Below are 18,578 nucleotides of genomic sequence, written 5' to 3'. Positions count from 1 at the left end.
TGTTGCTGACACCCAACAGGCAGTCAGTGGCTGAAGTTAGTCCAGAAGCCTCTGGGTAACACCAGGGTGTTGCCCTGGACAGGAACTATGAGTTGCCTCTGGACCTCTTCTAGCCCCACATGATGGCTAGGCTCTCCATGAATGGAAACCAGTTTGAAACAAGGCCAACATTCACAGCACCCTGAGGGCACTGAAGGATTCACTAAATTCTCCCCAGAAAGCTTCCTGCCTGAGTCTTGAGATTGATGGCATGCCCTAAAGGCATCTAGATGGCCATCAGATGCCCAGCATTTTGTTTACTTTTAAAATGGAGAATGAGAGACCTCAAAATAAAAGGAAAGGGTTGGGGTCTGCTCTTATAGTCACCCTTCCAGTGAATCTACTTTGAATCTCGGATGAGCCCCCACAATGAAGCGGCGTCGTTAGCTGGGGTAAATACCTGAGATTCAGTGTCTCACAGCCACAGAACACTAGGACGTGGACACACAATGAGTGAGGTTCAGAGGAGAAATTTAATAGGTGAAAGAAAGAGAAGAGCTCTCTGTGCAGAGAGGTGCCCTGGGAAAATGGGTTGCTGCTTCCGCAATGAAGTGCAGGAGGTTTTATAGATGAGCTTGAGGAGGTGGTGTTTGATTTACATAGGGTATGAAAGATTGGTCGGACCAGGTATGCCATTTGCATAGTGTGCGAAGAGTCTGGCTGCCCACCCTAATCTTTTATTATGCAGAGTTCTCTATCTGACTGGCACCATGTTGCCTGGTTCTTTACTGTACACATGGTGACAAGGAAAAGGGAGGATGGAAAAAAAAAAAAACAAAAGGGAGGACAGGAGCTTCCATGTTGAACATAGCCTGTTTTCTATTGGCACTGTTGCCGGCAGTTCACCTGTGAAAGCTTCTAGCTTGCTTATCAATGTCTGCAACTCGATTTTTCAGGCTGCTCTCTGTTAGAAATGATTTTGGGGCTACTTTTTGTTAAAAGAAAAGCCTTGCCAAAGACCCCTCTACCCTCGCTATCTGCCTAAATAAATTCTTTCTAGCTCCTTGTATCACAAGGATCCAGTTATGAGAAAAGCTACTGGGGGGTAGAGTCGAGGAGGGGGTAGAAGTACAAGTGCAGAAGAAACAAGCTGGAGTGGCTGGAGCTTCTTGAGTCAGGGAAAAATGAAAACACCTGTTTCAGGTGTAAGCTGACCTGGATTATGTCTCATGAAGTTTGGGTTTCATACCCAGCACATTGGTACATTATTTGGAGGTTCTAAGCAAGGAGGAGAATGAGATCTGATTTTTCTTTTTTTGAGACTGAATCTTGCTCTGTCACCCAGGATGGAGTGCAATGACACGATCTCGGCTCACTGCAACTTCCACCTCCCAGGTTCAAGCGATTCTCCTGCCTCAGCCTCCTGAGTAGCTGGGATTACAGGCATGTGCCATGATGCCCGGCTAATTTTTGCATTTTTAGTAGAGGTAGGTTTTTGCCATGTTGGCCAGCTGGTCTTAAACTACTGACCTCAAGTAATCTACCTGCCTTGAACTCCCAAAGTGTTAGGATTACAGGCATGAGCCACCACAGCTGACCTGATTTTGTTTTAAACAGGTCATTCTGGCCGCAGTATAGAAAGTGCATTGCAGGAGGGGAAACAGATGAAAAGGGAATCAGGGAGGGTAAGTGACCATTAGAGCAGCAGGCAAGAATGGATTGGATTAGAGTAGGGCTCAACATCCCTTTCTTTTGTAAAGGGTCAGAGAACATTTCAGGCTTTGTGGGCTACTTATGGTTTCTGTCATAAGCTCTTCGTCTTTTTTTTTTCTTTTTATTTCCTTATTTTTAGGGATGGAGGTCTTGCTATGTCACCCAGGCTGGCGTCAAACTCTTGGAATGAAGGGATCCCTGTGCCTCAAGTACAGCTGCAGATCACTGTGGCCTTCTTTCTTCTTCTTCCTTCTTTCCTCCTCCTCCTCCTCCTCCTCCTCCTCCTCCTCTTCTTCTTCTTCTTCTTCTTCTTCTTCTCCTCTTCCTTCTTTCTTCTTCCTCTTCCTCCTCCTCCTCCTTTTTTTTAAACAATCCTTCAAAAATGTAAAAGTCATTCGTAACTAGACTTCAGGCATAGTCTGTTGGTATCCAGACCAGAATGATAGCAGTGTGGGTTAAATGTCGTCAGATTAACAATTTACTTTCTATTTTTTTCTCTTGAGATGCCCAGGCTGGAGTGCAGAAGCACGATCTCAGCTCACTGCAACCTCTGCCTCCTGGGTGCAAGCAGTTCTCCTGCCTCAGTGTCCTGAGTAGCTGGGACTACAGGAGCACGCCACCACACCTGGCTAATTTTTGTATTTTTGTAGAGACAGGGTTTTGCTATGTTGGCCAAGCTGGTCTTGAACCCCTGAGCTCAGGTGATCTGCCCATCTTGGCCTCCCAAAGAGCTGGAATTACAGGTGTGAGCCACTGCACCCGGCCTTACTTTCAAGACTGAACCATGTTTTTCAATTTTACCAAGAAGATAAAACTTCGAAAAATCAGTATTATGCAATCAGCAAGTTAGAAGTAAGATGAAAAATCCAGAAAATATTTGAACCTGGGACTATAGGACTAATGGAATTTCTAGATATAGAACACATGGGGATGAGGCTTTAATGGGAGCATTCAAGTATTCCCAAAGCCTAGGGCAAACTGTGGGCTGGATATTGGAATTTGCCAAGTGTTCCTAGAATTTCTGTAACAGCGTTGTAATGGAGTAAACAGTGGCCAACCTCAGTTTACTGGTGGCAAAACCAGGACTCTGACCTGGGCCTACTGACTTGGGTCCAGTGTTCTTTTTTTTTTTCCCCTTCATGCTTTGCAGTCTAGACATGTAGTTGTGTATGCAGTATTCTAATATGCATTTTTTTGTTTTCTTGAAGTATCTGAAATGCATTTTTAAAGAAACTCTATGTAACATCTTCTTTGGTCTTTAATTCAGACTCTTTAGTTGCTTTAGTTTGTTCTTTTTTTTTTTTGGGGGGGGGACAAAGTCTTGCTCTGTCACTCAGGCTGGAGTACAGTGGTACGATCTCGGCTCACTGCAATCTCTGTCTCCTGGGTTCAAGTGATTCTTCTGCCTCAACTTCCCAAGTAACTGGGACTACGGGCATGCATCACACTGCCCGACTAATTTTTGTATTTTTTAGTAGAGTTGGGGTTTCACCATATGCTGGTCAGGCTGGTCTCGAACTCCTGACCTTAGTTGATCTGCTCGCCTCGGCCTCCCAAACTGTTAGGATTACAGGCATAAGCCACCGCACCTGGCATAGTTTGTTTCTGATTTTTTTGTTAGCAGGCTCGCTTTCTCTGCCTCTAAAAAGCGGGAAGAAAGTTGTATTATGCAGAGATGATGAGAACAGGATACATAGAAATAGTCTATGCTAATCCAGTGGGAGGTGGCATATTCAGCTGTATTTACATGTAAAGAATGCACAGGGATGGTGATTGCAGCATTATTTGTATTAGCTGGTTTTGATTTCCTGAGCTCAAGTGATCCTCCCACCTAGGCCTCCCAAAGTCCTGGGATTACAGGCATGAGCCCCCACTTCGGGCCTGAGAAGCTGTTAAAAAGAACAAAGATATGTCTACATGTGAACTGAGAAGGAAGGGTGCCAAGATATATTGCCAAAAGAGTACAGTTTGGATAGTATCCTATTTGTGTAGGAAAAATGTACTCATATACAATATTTTCATGTATATGTGAAGACAATAGTGGCTGGGTGCTCTGGCTAATGCCAGTAATACTAGTGTTTTGAGAGGCCGAGGTGGGAGGATCACTTAAGGATAGGAGTTCAAGATCAGCATAGGCAACATGGTGAGACCTCACCTCTACAAAAAAATTGAGAAAATTAACCAGGTGTGGGGGTGCACCCCTATAGTCCCAGCTATTTGGAAGGCTCAAATGGGAGGATCACTTGAGGCCAGGAGTTCAAGGTCAGCCTGGGCAACATAGGGAGACACTATGTCCCTAAACAAAGAAGTAAATAAATAAATCAGGATAGTGAAGTGTTATTTACCTATCACCTAGCCAATCTTTTTTTTTTTTTTTGAGACGGAGTCTTGCTCTGTCGCCCGGGCTGGAGTGCAGTGGCCGGATCTCAGCTCACTGCAAGCTCCGCCTCCCGGGTTTACGCCATTCTCCTGCCTCAGCCTCCCGAGTAGCTGGGACTACAGGCGCCCGCCACCTCGCCCGGCTAGTTTTTTGTATTTTTAGTAGAGACGGGGTTTCACCGTGTTAGCCAGGATGGTCTCGATCTCCTGACCTCGTGATCCGCCCGTCTCAGCCTCCCAAAGTGCTGGGATTACAGGCTTGAGCCACTGCGCCCGGCCCACCTAGCCAATCTTGTGTTGATGGCCCTCTCTCCTCCCTGGTAACTTAGTGGAGACTTAGCCATTTTTTTTCTTGAATAAATAATCCTTATCTTGTTGACAGACCTTGGTTAATTTCCAGCACTCTGAAAACTGAAAAAGTTGATTTTGACAAAATTTTGCCAGTGTTTTGTGGCTTTTAGGGAGAAGATGATTTTCAGATGTTCTTACTCAACCATTTCTGCTGATGTGCTTGGCTGGAATCACTTAAAGCCAATTCCAGACATCATATCATTTAGCTCATACATACTTCAGGACATGACAGGGAAAATTTTTATTTATTTATTTATTTATTTAAGATGGAGTCTTGCTTTGTTGCCCAGGCTGGAATGAAGTGACACAATCTTGGCTCACTGCAACTTCCGCCTCTGTGGTTCAAGTGATTCTCCTGCCTCAGCCTCCTGAGTAGCTGGAATTACAGGCGCCCATCACCATGCCCAGCTGTTTTTTTGTTTTTTTTTTTTTCGTATTTTTAGTAGAGACGGGGTTTCACCACATTGACCAGGTTGGTATTGAAATCCTGACCTCAGGTGATCCGCCCATCTCAGCCTCCCAAAGTGCTGGGATTACAGGTTGAGCCACCATGCCCGGCCAACAGGTAAAGATTTTAAAAAATTAATGAAAAGGCCAGGCGTGGTGGCTCACGCCTGTAATCCCAGCACTTTGGGAGGCCAAGGCGGGTGGATCACAAGGTGAGGAATTCAAGACCAGCCTGGCCAAGATGGTGAAACCCCATCTCTACTAAAAATACAAACATTAGCCAGGTATGGTGGTGCAAGCCTGAAATCCCAACTACTTGGGAGGATAAGGCAGAAGATATCGCTTGAACCTGGGAGGCAGGGTTGCAGTGAGCCTAGATCACATCACTGCAAATCCAGATAGCAAAAAAAAAAAAGGAAACACAGTAGCAGACAATGATTAAATAATGGCACATCCATACATAGACTATCATGCAGACATTACACAGTATCTAGCCTGGGCAACAGAAGTAAGACTGTCTCAAAAAAAAAAAAAAAATTAATGAAAATGTAGTTGTTGCATATAACAAATTTTAAAATTCTTTAATGTCATCTAAAACCCACCCAGTCTATGTTCAAATGTCCATATTTTCTCAAAAATGTCTTTTTCCCCCCAGTTTGTTCAATTGGGATCCAAACAGGCAGTACACATTGCATTTGGTTGATATGCCTCTTAAGTCTCTAACCTATAACAGAGAATCTCTAACAGTTTCTTTCCTCAGTTTTTAAATTTTTTCTGGAAGAAAATGTATCACATGTAAAATTTTACAAAATATAGAATATGGCTGATTGCATCCTTGCAGTATACTTAACAGGTTCATCTGTCTCCTGGTCAATTTAAAAAACCATTTTCCAGGAAGGGGCCTGTGAGGTTACAGGTGTGAAGGATTTTTGCCCTTGATTAGGCTGCCCCTCCAATTCAGCACATTTTAAAGATTTTCAGGGATCAGGACACTGCCTGAATGCCTCCTCTACCACTCCCAGTATAATTTCTAGGAACTGACCATTTGCTTGTCTTTTCTCTCTAACCTTCAAAACCCAACTGATGAGGGGACTTCTCAGGGTTACCTTCCTGACCCCACTCCCTACCTTCAGTCCATGAGAATCCTGCCTCCTATCCTGGCTTTCCTGCCTTGTACTCCGGGTGTCTCCGGGTTCCTTCCATCCTATCCTAAACTTATCACTCAGAACTGGAATTGTCCAGCCTCCTTACACATTTCTAGATATATATCAAAATAAGATGATAGGGGCTGGGCGTGGTGGTGCATGGCCTGTAATCGCAGCACTTTGGGAGGCTGAGGCAGGAGGACTGCTTGAACCCAGGAGTTTGAGACCAGCTTGGGCAACATAATGAGATCTTGTCTCTACTAAAATTAGCTGGGTATGGGTATCCTGGCCCAGGCCATTAGTCCGAGCTACTAGGGAGGCTGAGGTGAGAGAATCACTTGAACCTGGGAGGTTGAGGCTGCAGTGAGTTATGATCACCCTGGGGGACAGAGAGATCTTGTCTTTAAAAAAAGAAAAAATATAGAAGATTATAAACATTTCTGATGTCATCATAAAAACTTTAGATACTGTGTAATGTCTGCATGATAGTCTATGTATGGATGTGCCATTATTTAATCATTGTCTGCTACTGTGTTTCCTTTTTTCTTGGCTATCATTAATATCTCAAAGATTAGTACACAAATCTTATTCAGATTTCTGAGGCTATCCTTAGAACAGATTTTTGGAAGGGGATTATGGAGTCAAAAGTAAGACTTCTTTGAGACAGGGTCTTACTCTGTTGCCCAGATTGAAGTGCACTGGCGCGATCTTGGCTCACTGCACCCGCCAACTCCTGGGCTCAAGTGATCCTCCCACCTCAGCCTCCCAAGTACCCATCACAGGAACGATCACAGGAACGCGGTCACAAGAACGCACCACGACGCGTAAAGATGGGGTCTCGCCATGTTCCCCAGGCTGGTACGATTCTTGATTCATATTGGAGAACAACTTGCTGTGCAGTTATATTTTGAACCTCATCAAAATGGAATCATACAGCATCCTCTTCTTTGTGCCTAAGCTAACAATATCTGGTATTCGTTCAGGCTGTTGCGTTTATCCATAACTTCCTATTGCTCTGTATAAATCTACCGCATGACTATACCATAATTTAGCCACACAACTGCTGATGGGCATTTGGGTTACCAGCGTTTTATTACTATGAATAAATGTTCTATGGACATTCTTTTTTTTTTTTTTTTTTTTGGAGACAGAGCTTCGCTCTTTTTGCCCAGGCTGGAGTGCAATGGTGGGATCTCGGCTCACCGAACCTCCGCCTCCCGTGTTCAAGCGAATCTCCTGCCTCAGCCTCCCGAGTAGCTGGGATTACAGGCATGCGCCACCACCCTGGCTAATTTTGTATTTTTAGTAGAGACGGGGTTTCTCCATGTTGGTCAGGCTGGTCTTGAACTCCCGACCTCAGGTGATCCACCTGCCTCGGCCTCCCAAAGTGCTGGGATTACAAGCGTGAGCCACCGAGCCCGGCTCTATGGACATTCTTGCACATGCCTTTGGTGGACGTATGCACTCACTCATTCCTCTTGAAGTGAAATTTCTGGGTCACAAGGTAAGCGTACACTTAGCTTTAGCAGAAACTGCAGCGTTTTTCCAAAGTGGTTGCACCGTGGGGCTGTTTTTCTATCTTGGTCGCTCGACTTTAAGCGAGGCGTAATCTAGAGGCACAGCTGGCTCGGGTAAGGCGTGGAGCCTCACTGTGTGCCGGGATCTGCCAGGGCTGCCACCAGCTGTACGAGTGAACAGACTCAGCAAGGTCCCACGGTGGCTTCCCACAGATCCACTCTCGGTGGGCTCGGTCCAACGACCCGCTATCTCTGCCGCACCGGCCCCGTACAAATATACTCTTTCACATACTGGAAAACGGGGTGTTTTTCAGAGCATCCAGGTTAGGTCACACTGTAAAAAAAGTCAGCACTGCGAAACGCAGTCGCTTCCTCCATCCAGGAGGCAGCGCAGCCCTCCTTGCTCCAGAACAAAGGACACGCTCCGCAGTCTCGCGGCCGGGCCCCTCACCTAAGCACATGCGCAGATCGAGCCTTACGGAGGTCCGCGGCCCAGGCGCGCGTGACGTAGCGCCGTCCGCCGGTGCGTGATGACCCCAGAGCGTGCGTTCGGTGGCTCATAGGGGAAGATGGCGGCTGCTCCTTTGGAGGAGCGGGATTGAGAGGATCGGAGTGGGGAGACCAAACAGGAGAGACATTCCCGGCTCTGAAGACGAACGCTTCGCTGGCCTTTAGGAGCTCTGCTCAAAGCCAGACGGTGAGTGCGGCGGCGACACGGGACTGCTCGCCTGCAGCAGGCAGCGGCACTCTCCGCCATTTTCAGGCTCGGCCGTTGCGTGCTTTGGGGGCCTGGACGGGCGCCTGGGCAAAGGTTGGAGGAACTGGGAGGATCGACCTCGGGGCGGCTCGTCGAGGCAGGTTTGAGCCTCATGGGAAGGGGCTGGAGGCTGGAGGCCAACTGGGAAAAGCGGGCGTGGTAAAACTAAGGCCCTGACTGGAAGCGGTGGCGACGAGAAGACGTAAGTCAGGCCACGGTTAAGACGTGAAGTTTGGAGGGAAATGCATTTTAACTGAGGTTTGGGGCGGGAGTGGAAGGAGGTGGGCCGAATTGAAGTGGTTGGTTGAAAGGGTCCTGGGAAGTTAACGTGAAATCTGCGAAACAGCTGAAGGCTTAGCCGTGATGTTATCGTGGCTTGAAATCGGTGTTTATAATTAGGATGAGGCTACAGCTTGACAGGCAAAGCCCTGCTTTTTTGGAATAGTTGTATTTCTCTTTGGTTTGTGCTAGATCCTTGTTTCCAATTTTAAGTTTCTTCTGGCAACTAAGTAGTGAGGATCTTAGCATGCCTTCTTAAAAGAAATGACAATGAATGTTTGTACTTGGTTGTAACCCTTGGGATTAGTGGCCCCTTCCGGAGTAAGGAGGAGGAGGAGGAGGCGGCGGCGGCGGCGGCAGGTCGGTAGGGAATTCCGTAATTGGATCTATTTAAATCAAATCAGAAAAATACGGGCTACTCGTAGAAAGCCTGTCAAGAATGTTTTAAAGTAGTTTCTACACACATGACCTTAAGTTGACTGTTCAGAAACTTTGGAAGACATTAGAATATGAACAAAAATCCTGCACTGAAAGGAACAACTCTGGGGAGCGTAGAGTTTACTTTTTAAGTACACTCTGGAGAGTTGATGCACGCTATATATACATATATATGTGTATATATATGTGTGTGTATATATGTACATATATAGCCTGTGAACGTGGTGCAGTGGTAAACCTACTTAATTCAAACCTTTTAGTGACAGTTATGCTACTTGTACCTCTTGTGGCATTTTTCTTTTCCTCGCCTTAATTGCATTTGACCCATTTTTTATTACTGTAAGATACTTTTGCATTTTTTGTCTCCTTGACCAGAAAAAGATAAAATATTGTATAGATTTGAGTTTTTGCTGAGACTTGAAGTTCCGTATTTAGACTATCTTCTTGAAACTTGGGGAGAAATTTTAACTTGTCTTTCCTGTACTCCTGGGAAGAATTTGGTAGAAAGTTGGCTTATGACCGGGCGCAGTGGCTCACGCCTGTAATCCCAGCACTTTGGGAGGCCAAAGTGGGCGGATCACCTGAGGTCAGGAGTTCGAGACCAGCCTGACCAACATGGCGGAACCCCCGTCTCTACTAAAAATACAAAAATTAGCCGGGCGTGGTGGTGGGCGCCTGTAATCCCGGCTACTCGGGAGGCTGAGGCAAGAGAATCTCTGGAACCCAGGAGGCAGAGGTTACAGTGAGCTAAGATCGCGCCATTGCACTCCAGCCTGGGCGACAGAGGAAGACTCGGTCTCAAAAAAAAAAAAAAAAAAAATTGGCTTATGTATATTACAATGCTTTAGACAAAAATCTTTATCTGTGAAGCTGATGGCTTAACTTGGATAATTTTCTTTGGTTGGGGAAAAATACTAAACATTTTGCCATCACAGTTTTATGTTGACGTAAAGCTTTAATTATATTTTTACTAAGCACTTAAGGTATTTATTCAGAGCTCTCTTTGCTAAGTAATAAGTTCATATACTTTTGCCATTACTTTGCGGGGGGAATATTATTTGATTATGGCTGAAGGAACTGCTGCATGTTTCAGAATGGGATAGTAAGGTTACAGTAAAGCTTTACTTAACGATTACGACGAAGATATTGATGAAAATTTTTCAATTATAAATGTGTTTGTGTAATTTTTTTTTTTTTTTGAGACGAGAGTCTCGCTCTGTTGCCGAGGCTAGAGTGCAGTGGTGCGATCTCAGCTCCCTGCAAGCTCCACCTCCCGGGTTCACGCCATTCTCCTGCCTCAGCCTACCGAGTAACTGGGACTATAGGCGCCCGCCACCGCGCCCGGCTAATTGTTTGTATTTTTAGTAGAGACGGGGTTTCACCGTGTTAGCCAGGATGGTCTCGATCTCCTGACATCGTGATCCGCCAGCCTCGGCCTCCCAAAGTGGTGGGATTACAGGCGTGAGCCACCGCGCCCGGCCGTGTTTCTGTAATTCTTTTGTGGTTGTTTAGCAACAAGTTTGGAATTTTACAAGTGTTTTTAGGTAAAGTATTTAGTTGGAGCCTGTAAATTATCAAAGTATGTTTAATTGTCATAAACTGGTAAGTTAAGCATGGATTCCAGATTGTACTAGATTTCTGTACATTATTCCAAAAATTTTATTTCTGTTGAAACTTGGTAAGAGATGTTAACTGTTTTGTTCGGATGATGAAAGTTTCTCTGTTGCTACAGTGTGTGACAAGCTAGCTGCCTGACCCTCGGTTTTTGTGTGTGTTTGTTTTGCTTTTGAGGAAGGTCTAGCTCCATCACTCTTGCTGGAGAGCTATGACGCGACCTCGGCTCACTGACATCCCGACTTCCCTAGCTCAAGCAATTCTCACACCTCAGCCTCCTAGCGGATGGGACTACCAGGCACGGCCAACATGCCCCCCTTATCTGTATTGTTTTGTAGGGACTAGTCTCGAGCCAGAGCTTCTGGGCTGAAGTGATCTGCCCGCCTCTGCCTACCAAAGTGTTGGGACTACAGGAGTGAGCCATTACGCTCGACCAACTGACCATAGTTTAAATACTTAAAAATGTTTTGTCTCTAGCAGTGATTTAGGTTCAAAGCTTTTCTGTGTGAAAATGATTTTTCTTTCTTTCTCTCTCTCTTTCCTTTCTCTTTCTTTTCTCTTCCTTCCTTTCCTTTCCCTTTCTCTTTCTCTTTTTTCTTTTCTTTTTTCTTTCTTTTTCTTTCTTTCCTTCTTTCCTTCTTTCTTTCTCTTTCTTTCTTCTCTCTCTCTCTCTTTCTTTCTTTCTCTTTTCTTTCTTTTCTTTCTCTCTCTCCCTCCCTCCCTCCCTCTCTCTCTCTTTCTTTCTTTTTCTTTCTTTCCTTCTTTCCTTCCTTCCTTTCCTTTCCTTTTTCCTTTCCTTTTTCCTTTCCTTTTCCTTTCCTCTTTCCTTTCCTCTTTCCTTTCCTCTTTCCTTTCCTTTCCTTCCACTGAGTCGCTCCACCGTCCAGGCTGGGTGCAGTGGTGCGATCTTGCCTCACAGCAACCTGCTTCAAGGGATTCTCCTGCCTCAGCCTCCCGAGTAACTGGGACCACAGGCATGCGCTACCACGCCTGGCTAATTTTCTTTTTTTTTTTTTCCGTGACAGAGTCTCACTCTTTCGCCAGGTTGGAGTGCAGTGGTGTGATCTCAGCTCACTGCAACCTCTGTCTCCCGGGTTCAAGCGATTCTTCTGCCTTAGCCTCCCGAATAGCTGGGACTACAGGTGCGGACCACCATGCCCAGCTAATTTTTTGTATTTTTAGTAGAGACGGGGGTCTCACCATGTTGGCCTGGATGGTCTTGATCTCTTGACCTCGTGATCCGCCCTCCTCGGCCTCCCAGAGTGCTGGGATTACAGGCGTGAGCCACCACACCTGGCCAATTTTTGTATTTTTTGGTAGAGACGGAGTTTCACCATGTTGGCCAGGCTGGTCTCAAACTCCTGACCTCAAGTGATCCACCTGCCTGGGCCTCCCAAAGTGCTGGGATTACAGGAGTGAGCCACTGAGCTCTGCTGAAAATGATTTTTCTTTGATAACATTTATCTCTCCATTTCAAACCATTTACATTAGTCGCAGAGACTGAAGCTCTTCAGCATATTGGAAAATCTGAGCAGTGCTACTCTCATCCTGCCTGGCCCTTAAACATTTTACTAATTTTCTGATAATGACTGACTTTCTAAAGTTGTGTTGTACCTTATAGTCATGATTTGTGTGCTTATAAATCTCCATAGCTAGGTAGTATTGGAAAGGGCATGCATGGGTTTCAGCAGCAAAAGGCCCTAGATTTGAATGCCAGGCTCACCATTAACTACCTTTTTTATACTGGGTCAGTTAATTAAACTCTTTTTTTTTTTTTTTTTTCTTTGAGACAGAGTCTCACTCTGCCGCCCAGGCTGGAGTGCAGTGGCCAGATCTCAGCTCACTGCAAGCTCTGCCTCCCGGGTTCACGCCATTCTCCTGCCTCAGCCTCCGGAGTAGCTGGGACTACAGGTGTCCACCACCTCCCCCGGCTAGTTTTTTGTATTTTTTTAGTAGAGACGGGGTTTCACCATATTAGCCAGGATGGTCTCGATCTCCTGACCTCATGATCCGCCCGTCTCGGCCTCCCAAAGTGCTGGGATTACAGGCTTGAGCCACCGCGCCCGGCCCATTTTCAGTTTTTAACATTAACTCAACTATCTTTGTTGAAATTTACTGACAATCTCTTTCCTCTGATAAATTAATCACTCCTTTCTCTGTTATTAAAGCATTTTGTGTGTATCTTTGATGTGTTTTGACTGTACCTTCTCCACTACTTTGTGAGCACTTTGGTTTAAGTTTGTTTTCTGAGACAGGGTCTCCCTTTGTCACCCAGGCTGGCATACAGTGGCTTGATCACAGCTCACTGCAGCCTCTTAATTCCTGGACTCAAGCGATCCTCCCGCTTCAGGCTTTCAAAGTCTTGGGATAATAGTAATGAGCCACTGCCACCAGCTCTTTGTGAGCACGTTGAAGACATACTATAGTACCTTATATTTTTGTATTCCTAAAACCTAGGCATTATACAAATTGAAGAATGAATTTTCTACAAAAATTCCACTCATGACTCTACTGGAATCCATATTTCAACACAAAGTTGGTTTATTACTGATCTTTGGCTGTTGCTTATTAACTCTTCGCCTGGATTGTATTCTTCCTTTCACACTATTCCTATTCTGTTCACTCCTCAAAATCCAGCTAAATCCAATTAATGAGGTATTCAGTGACTCTCATTTATTCATAACTTGTTTAGTTAGTCTAGTGTCGTGTGATTGCCTTCTGTTACTTCGTGTCCCATTAGTACCTGCCTCTATGCCTTACCATTTTTAGCAGATCCTTGAGTGGGATGATATGTGCAAAACTGCTTTAGGCAGTTTGTTGTTACAGGCACCTGCTCTCTGCTCTGTTTGCTCCTCAACTGAGTAGGTTGAGGAGCAATTTTCCTCTTTTGGTATATGGAATATTCTGGTAACTTTTTTGCAACTTTAAGAAATTTCAAGCTGGGTGCGTTGGCTTACATCTGTAATCCCAGCACTTTGGGAGGCCGAGGCAGGTGGATCACCTGAAGTCAGGAGTTCAAGACCAGCCTGACCAACATGGTGAAACCCTATCCCTACTAAATACAAAAAAAAATTAGCCGGGAGTGGTGGCACATGCCTGTAATCCCAGCTACTTGGGAGGCTGAGGCAAGAGAATTGCTTCAACCCTGGAGGCCGAGGTTGTGGTGAGCTGAGATTGCGCGTTGCACTCCAGCCTGGGCAACAAGAGTGAAGCGCCGTCTCGAAAAAAAAAATTTCAAACATGCAGAAAAGGTGAAAGAATAATACAGTGAACACCCATATGCCTTCTGTTTGGATTCGACTGTTAACCAACATTTAGCCATTTTGCTTTAACTCTGTATCCTCCCTTTCTTGAATGATTTGAAATTAAATTGCAGATATACTGCTTCTCCCCTTAATATCTCAGGATGCATCTCTTTGAAATAATGCTTTTTCCTGCGCTTTTCTACATTTTTATTTCAAGCCAGTCTCCAGCTAAAAACATGTTAAATCGTTATCATACCTAAGGCAATTAGCATGAAATCTTTAGGATCATCTTTTTTTTTTTCTCCCAAATGAGTTGGTGTAATTATATATATATATATATTATATTATTTATTTTTTTTTTTTGCTCTGTCCCACAATTGTTGACGAGTTGATTTAATTCTAGGTTATACAGAGTTTAGGGTAGAACAAAGACCAAAGGGCAGTCTCTGGCAAGATTCTGGGCTGGTTTTACTTTAAATTCACAGCTAAGGTAGGAATGGCTGAGTGAAAACAACTAGAGACCTGGCGCAGTGGCTCACGCCTGTAATCCCAGCACTTGGGAGGCTGAAGGCAGGCAGATCACCTGAGGTCAGGAGTTTGACGACATTGTGAAACCTCGTCTCTACTAAAAATACAAAAATTAGCCGGGTGTGGTTGCGCATGCCTGTAATCCCAGCTACTCAGGAGACTGAGGCATGAGAATAGCGTGAACCCAGGAGGTGAAGGTTGCAGTGAGCTGAAATTGCGCCACTGCACTGCAGCCTGGGCAACAGAGCGAGACTGTCTTAAAAAAACAAACAAACAAACAAACAAAACAAAAAAACAACTAAAGAGATGATGAACCACTGTAAGCATTTTAATTTATTCATATTTTTTATTTAAAATTTTAAAATTTTATTTGAGACAGGGTCTTAACCCTGTCATCCAGGTTGGAGTGCAGTGGCACAATCACGGCTCACAGCAGCCTCAACCTCCCAGCTCAAGCAGTCTGCCCGCCTTGGCCTCCCAAAGTGCTAGGATTACAGGTGTGAGTCAACACACTTGCCTTTTTTTTTTTTTAAACAAGTTTATTCTTAAATGTGCAATAGCTTCAAGACGACACCTCATTCCAGCTATAGGTGGCAAAAGATGATATGGCAGGGAATACAGATGTTTAAATACGAGTGAAATCAAGGGTCACCATCGCTTCAGGCACAAGGCACAGCTTACTTTCTGCCCGATTTTTAAATTCCACCTGTGACCGGAGCCCCTCCCCGGAGGCTTTCGCTTTTAGCTCCTTGTGTTTCTTCTGTTCCTTTTCTTGTTTCTGCTTGAAAGCTTTATTCATCTCCTTGGCCTGCTTTTTGGGCAGTTTCAAGGGGTTCTTCTTGCCACCTTTGAAGCCGGACCTGGCACCTGCTGCCCCTTCCTGACTCTGTCACCACAAACGGCTAGCCTCATCTTTTTAAAGAATGTTACATATTTTGGAACTTCTTATTGTATGCTTAAAATGTCATGTATTTTGTTTCTCAATTCTTATTGTTTCTCTATTCCTTTTATTTCCTGTAAACTGGAAGTTAGATCTAGAGAGGTGTGACTAAATTTGGGTCAAATATTTTTGGCAAAAATACTTCATAGAGGCCAGGTGCGGTGGCTCATGCCTGTAATCCCAGCACTTTGAGAGGCTGAGGCAGATGGAGTGCTAGAGCCTGGGAGTTCAAGACCAGCCTGGACAATTTGGCAAAATCCTGTCTGTACTTTAATTTTATTTATTTATTTATTTATTTATTCATTTATTTATTTATTTCTGAGACGGAGTCTCGCCCTGTCGCCCAGGCTGGAGTGCAGTGGCCCAATCTTAGCTCACTGCAAGCTCCGCCTCCCAGGTTCACACCATTCTCCTGCCTCAGCCTCCCGAGTAGCTGGCACTACAGGCGTCTGCCACCACGCCCTGCTAATTTTTTGTACTTTTAGTAGAGACGGGGTTTCACTATGTTAGCCAGGATGGTCTCGATCTCCTGACCTCATGATCTGCCCTCCTCGGCCTCCCAAAGTGCTGGGATTACAGGTGTGAGCCACCGCACCCAGCGTCTGTACTTTAAAAAAAAAGAAAAAAGAAAAATATGCCAGGTTTGGTGGCCTTCGCCTGTAGTCCCAGCTACTTGGGAGGCTGAGACAGGATCGCTTGAGCCAGAGAGGTGGAGGTTGCAGTGAGCCGACATCCTGCTGCTGTACTCCAGCCTAGGTGACAAGAGAACCCTGTCTCAAAAAAAAAAAAAACTTCACAGGTGATGATATGTGATTTATATTGTGAGGATATACTTTTAGCTATGATCCCTCAATAAGGTGGTGGAGACCTGCCAGATGTTAGCTTGCCTCATTTACAATGCCAGATTTACTTGGTTAATGTGTCCATTGGATTTCTTCATCAAAGAGGTATATTTTTCCCTTTGCAGTTATACTTGATCTGTGGGGCAATAACTTTAGCATCATGGGAGTACCTCACTTCTCAAAATATTTTTCACCTAATGATTGATTATTGTTAGCTGAGTCATTTATTGGGGGTTTCCAATTTTGTTATTTGTTTATATTCATTAACTGTTTTCTGTAATAAAGAGCTTCTGCTTTCCCCCTTTCGTGTTTAAATGTTTAAATTTTGAAATAAATATGAACTAACAAAAGAGTTGGAAGAATAGTTCAAAGAACTCCTATGTACTTTTAATTCTGATTCACCCATTTTTAATATTTTGTCACATTTGCTTTATTCCTCCCTCCCTCCCTGCCTCCCAGCCCCTCATGTATTATTTTCTGAGCCATTTAGTGTTATTCACGGATATGCACTTCCCCCCCCAGAACAAATTTATTAAATACTCACAATATTAACTAATTCTGGACATTGAACATTTATATAGTATCAAAAATTCATACTCAAATTTCTTCTAGTTGTCTCAGTAACATCTCACAGAATATTTCTTTCTCTAATCTGGTATCCAATCTAGATATTTCTTATCTCTTTAGTCTTTAAGCGGGACCAGGTTTTTGGCCCTTGTTGCCTTTGGTCTTTTTTTTTTTGTTTTTTGTTTTGAGACGGGGTCTCACTTGATTCCCTGAGCTGGAGTGCAGTGACAAGATCATAGCTGCCTGCAGCCTGGAACTCCTAGGCTTAAGTGATTCTCCCAGTTCAGTCTCCCAAGCACCTGGGACTAACCCCAGTTAATTTGAGGGCTCCTTTGCTTTTTTGGCAAAACAATAACCCAAATTCTTCTTGTCTTTTCCTTTTCTTTTGTATCTTCCCATTTCTCCAAGGAACCCCACTTCTTTGGGTAGAAAATATTTATAAACAAGGATTTGGATGCTTGGTGGTGTATGCATTTGCTTGTAGGTCCTTTTCAGTGGACAGAGCTAGAAAACATGATTTTAAAAATCATCAGCTTACATTGGCATTTTATTTTATTTATTTTTTGAGACAGTCTCCCTCTGTCAACCAGGACGGAGTGCAGTTGTGCAATCTCGGCTCATTGCAACCTCTGCCTCCTGGGTTTAAGCAATTCTTGTGCCTCAGCCTCCCGAGCAGCTAGGATTACAGGCGTCTGGCTAATTTTTGTATTTTTTAGTAGAGATGGGGTTTTACCATGTTGGCAAGGCTGGTCTCGAACTCCTGGCCTTAAGTGATCCACTCACTTTGGCCTCTCAAAGTGTTGGGATTACAGATGTGAGCCACTGTGCCTGACCTACACTGGTATTTTAAATTCCTAATCCAAATTAACATTATTGGCATTTCCTGCACAGAAAACAGATTCAGATTTATAATGCCAGTATTTTGCTAGCAATAACCCTACCAAGTGCATTTTTTTCAGTCCTTTTTTTCTTTAGAGTATACTGCATTAAAGATGAACTTTGTTTAAAAGTTACTTGAAATAACATTTTTCTGCTCGTTTGTTGAATTTGTTTATTTTGATTATCAAATTTAACAGTTTTTCTTTGTATTCATTATTAGGGTTTGCTTTTTCTTCCTCTTTAGTTTTTTTGTTTGTTTGTTTGTTTTTGAGACAAGATCTCAATCTCTTACCCAGGCTGGAGTGTAGTGCTTGCAGTTTTGGCTCCCTGTAGCCTCAACCTCCCAAGTTTAGGTGATCCTCTTAACTCAGCCTCCCAAGTAGCTGGAACTACAAGTGCGCACCATCATGCCTGGCTAATTTTTTGTATTTTTTTGATGTAGTCTGGGTTTTGCCATGTTGCCCAGTCTGGGCTCGAACTCCTGGGGTCGTCGGATCCTCCCTCTTCAGCCTCCCAAAATGCTAGGATTACAAGGCATGAGCCACTGCACCCAGCCATAATTTAGTTTTTTTAATATGTTATTTACATGGTTTAAAATTTACTGAAAAAAATTTTTTTGGCACCTGTAACCCAGAAGGAATAAAATTAAATACTATATTGAAAAAGTACTAGCTGGGCATGGTGGCTCACATCTGTAATCCCAGCACTTTGGGAAGCCGAGGGGGGCAGATCACCTGGGGTCAGGAGTTCGAGACCAGCCTGGCCAACATGGTGAAACCCCATCTCTACTAAAAATACAAAAATTAGCCAGGCGTGGTGGCGCATGCCTGTAATCCCAGTTACTCTGAAGGATGAGGCAGGAGAATTGCTTGCACCCGGGAGACAGAGGCTGAAGAAAAAGTAGTTAAGTCTTACTTCTATCTCTGAGCTCTGGAGTTCACTCCTGTTTTTACTGCGT

At 44.3% G+C, this 18,578-nt stretch overlaps 1 protein-coding gene across 4 annotated transcripts in view; it reads left to right on the top strand.

Moving 5' to 3' along the window:
* Positions 1 to 8,054: 8,054 nt before the first annotated feature.
* The window catches only part of WDR33 (WD repeat domain 33), a 111,890-nt gene continuing 101,366 nt past the window's right edge, over positions 8,055 to 18,578 (top strand). For all 4 annotated transcript variants that reach the window (XM_010363435.2, XM_030916906.1, XM_030916907.1 and 1 more), the window contains exon 1: positions 8,055 to 8,228. The gene's annotated coding sequence lies outside the window, so the exon portion shown is untranslated. The remainder of the gene's footprint in view (positions 8,229 to 18,578) is intronic.

Source organism: Rhinopithecus roxellana, chromosome 14 (assembly GCF_007565055.1).
Source record: "Rhinopithecus roxellana isolate Shanxi Qingling chromosome 14, ASM756505v1, whole genome shotgun sequence".
In the NCBI taxonomy this organism is placed as follows: domain Eukaryota; kingdom Metazoa; phylum Chordata; class Mammalia; order Primates; family Cercopithecidae; genus Rhinopithecus; species Rhinopithecus roxellana.
The sequence above is the reverse complement of the archived record's forward strand: the minus strand, read 5'-3'. Positions and strand labels throughout refer to the sequence as shown.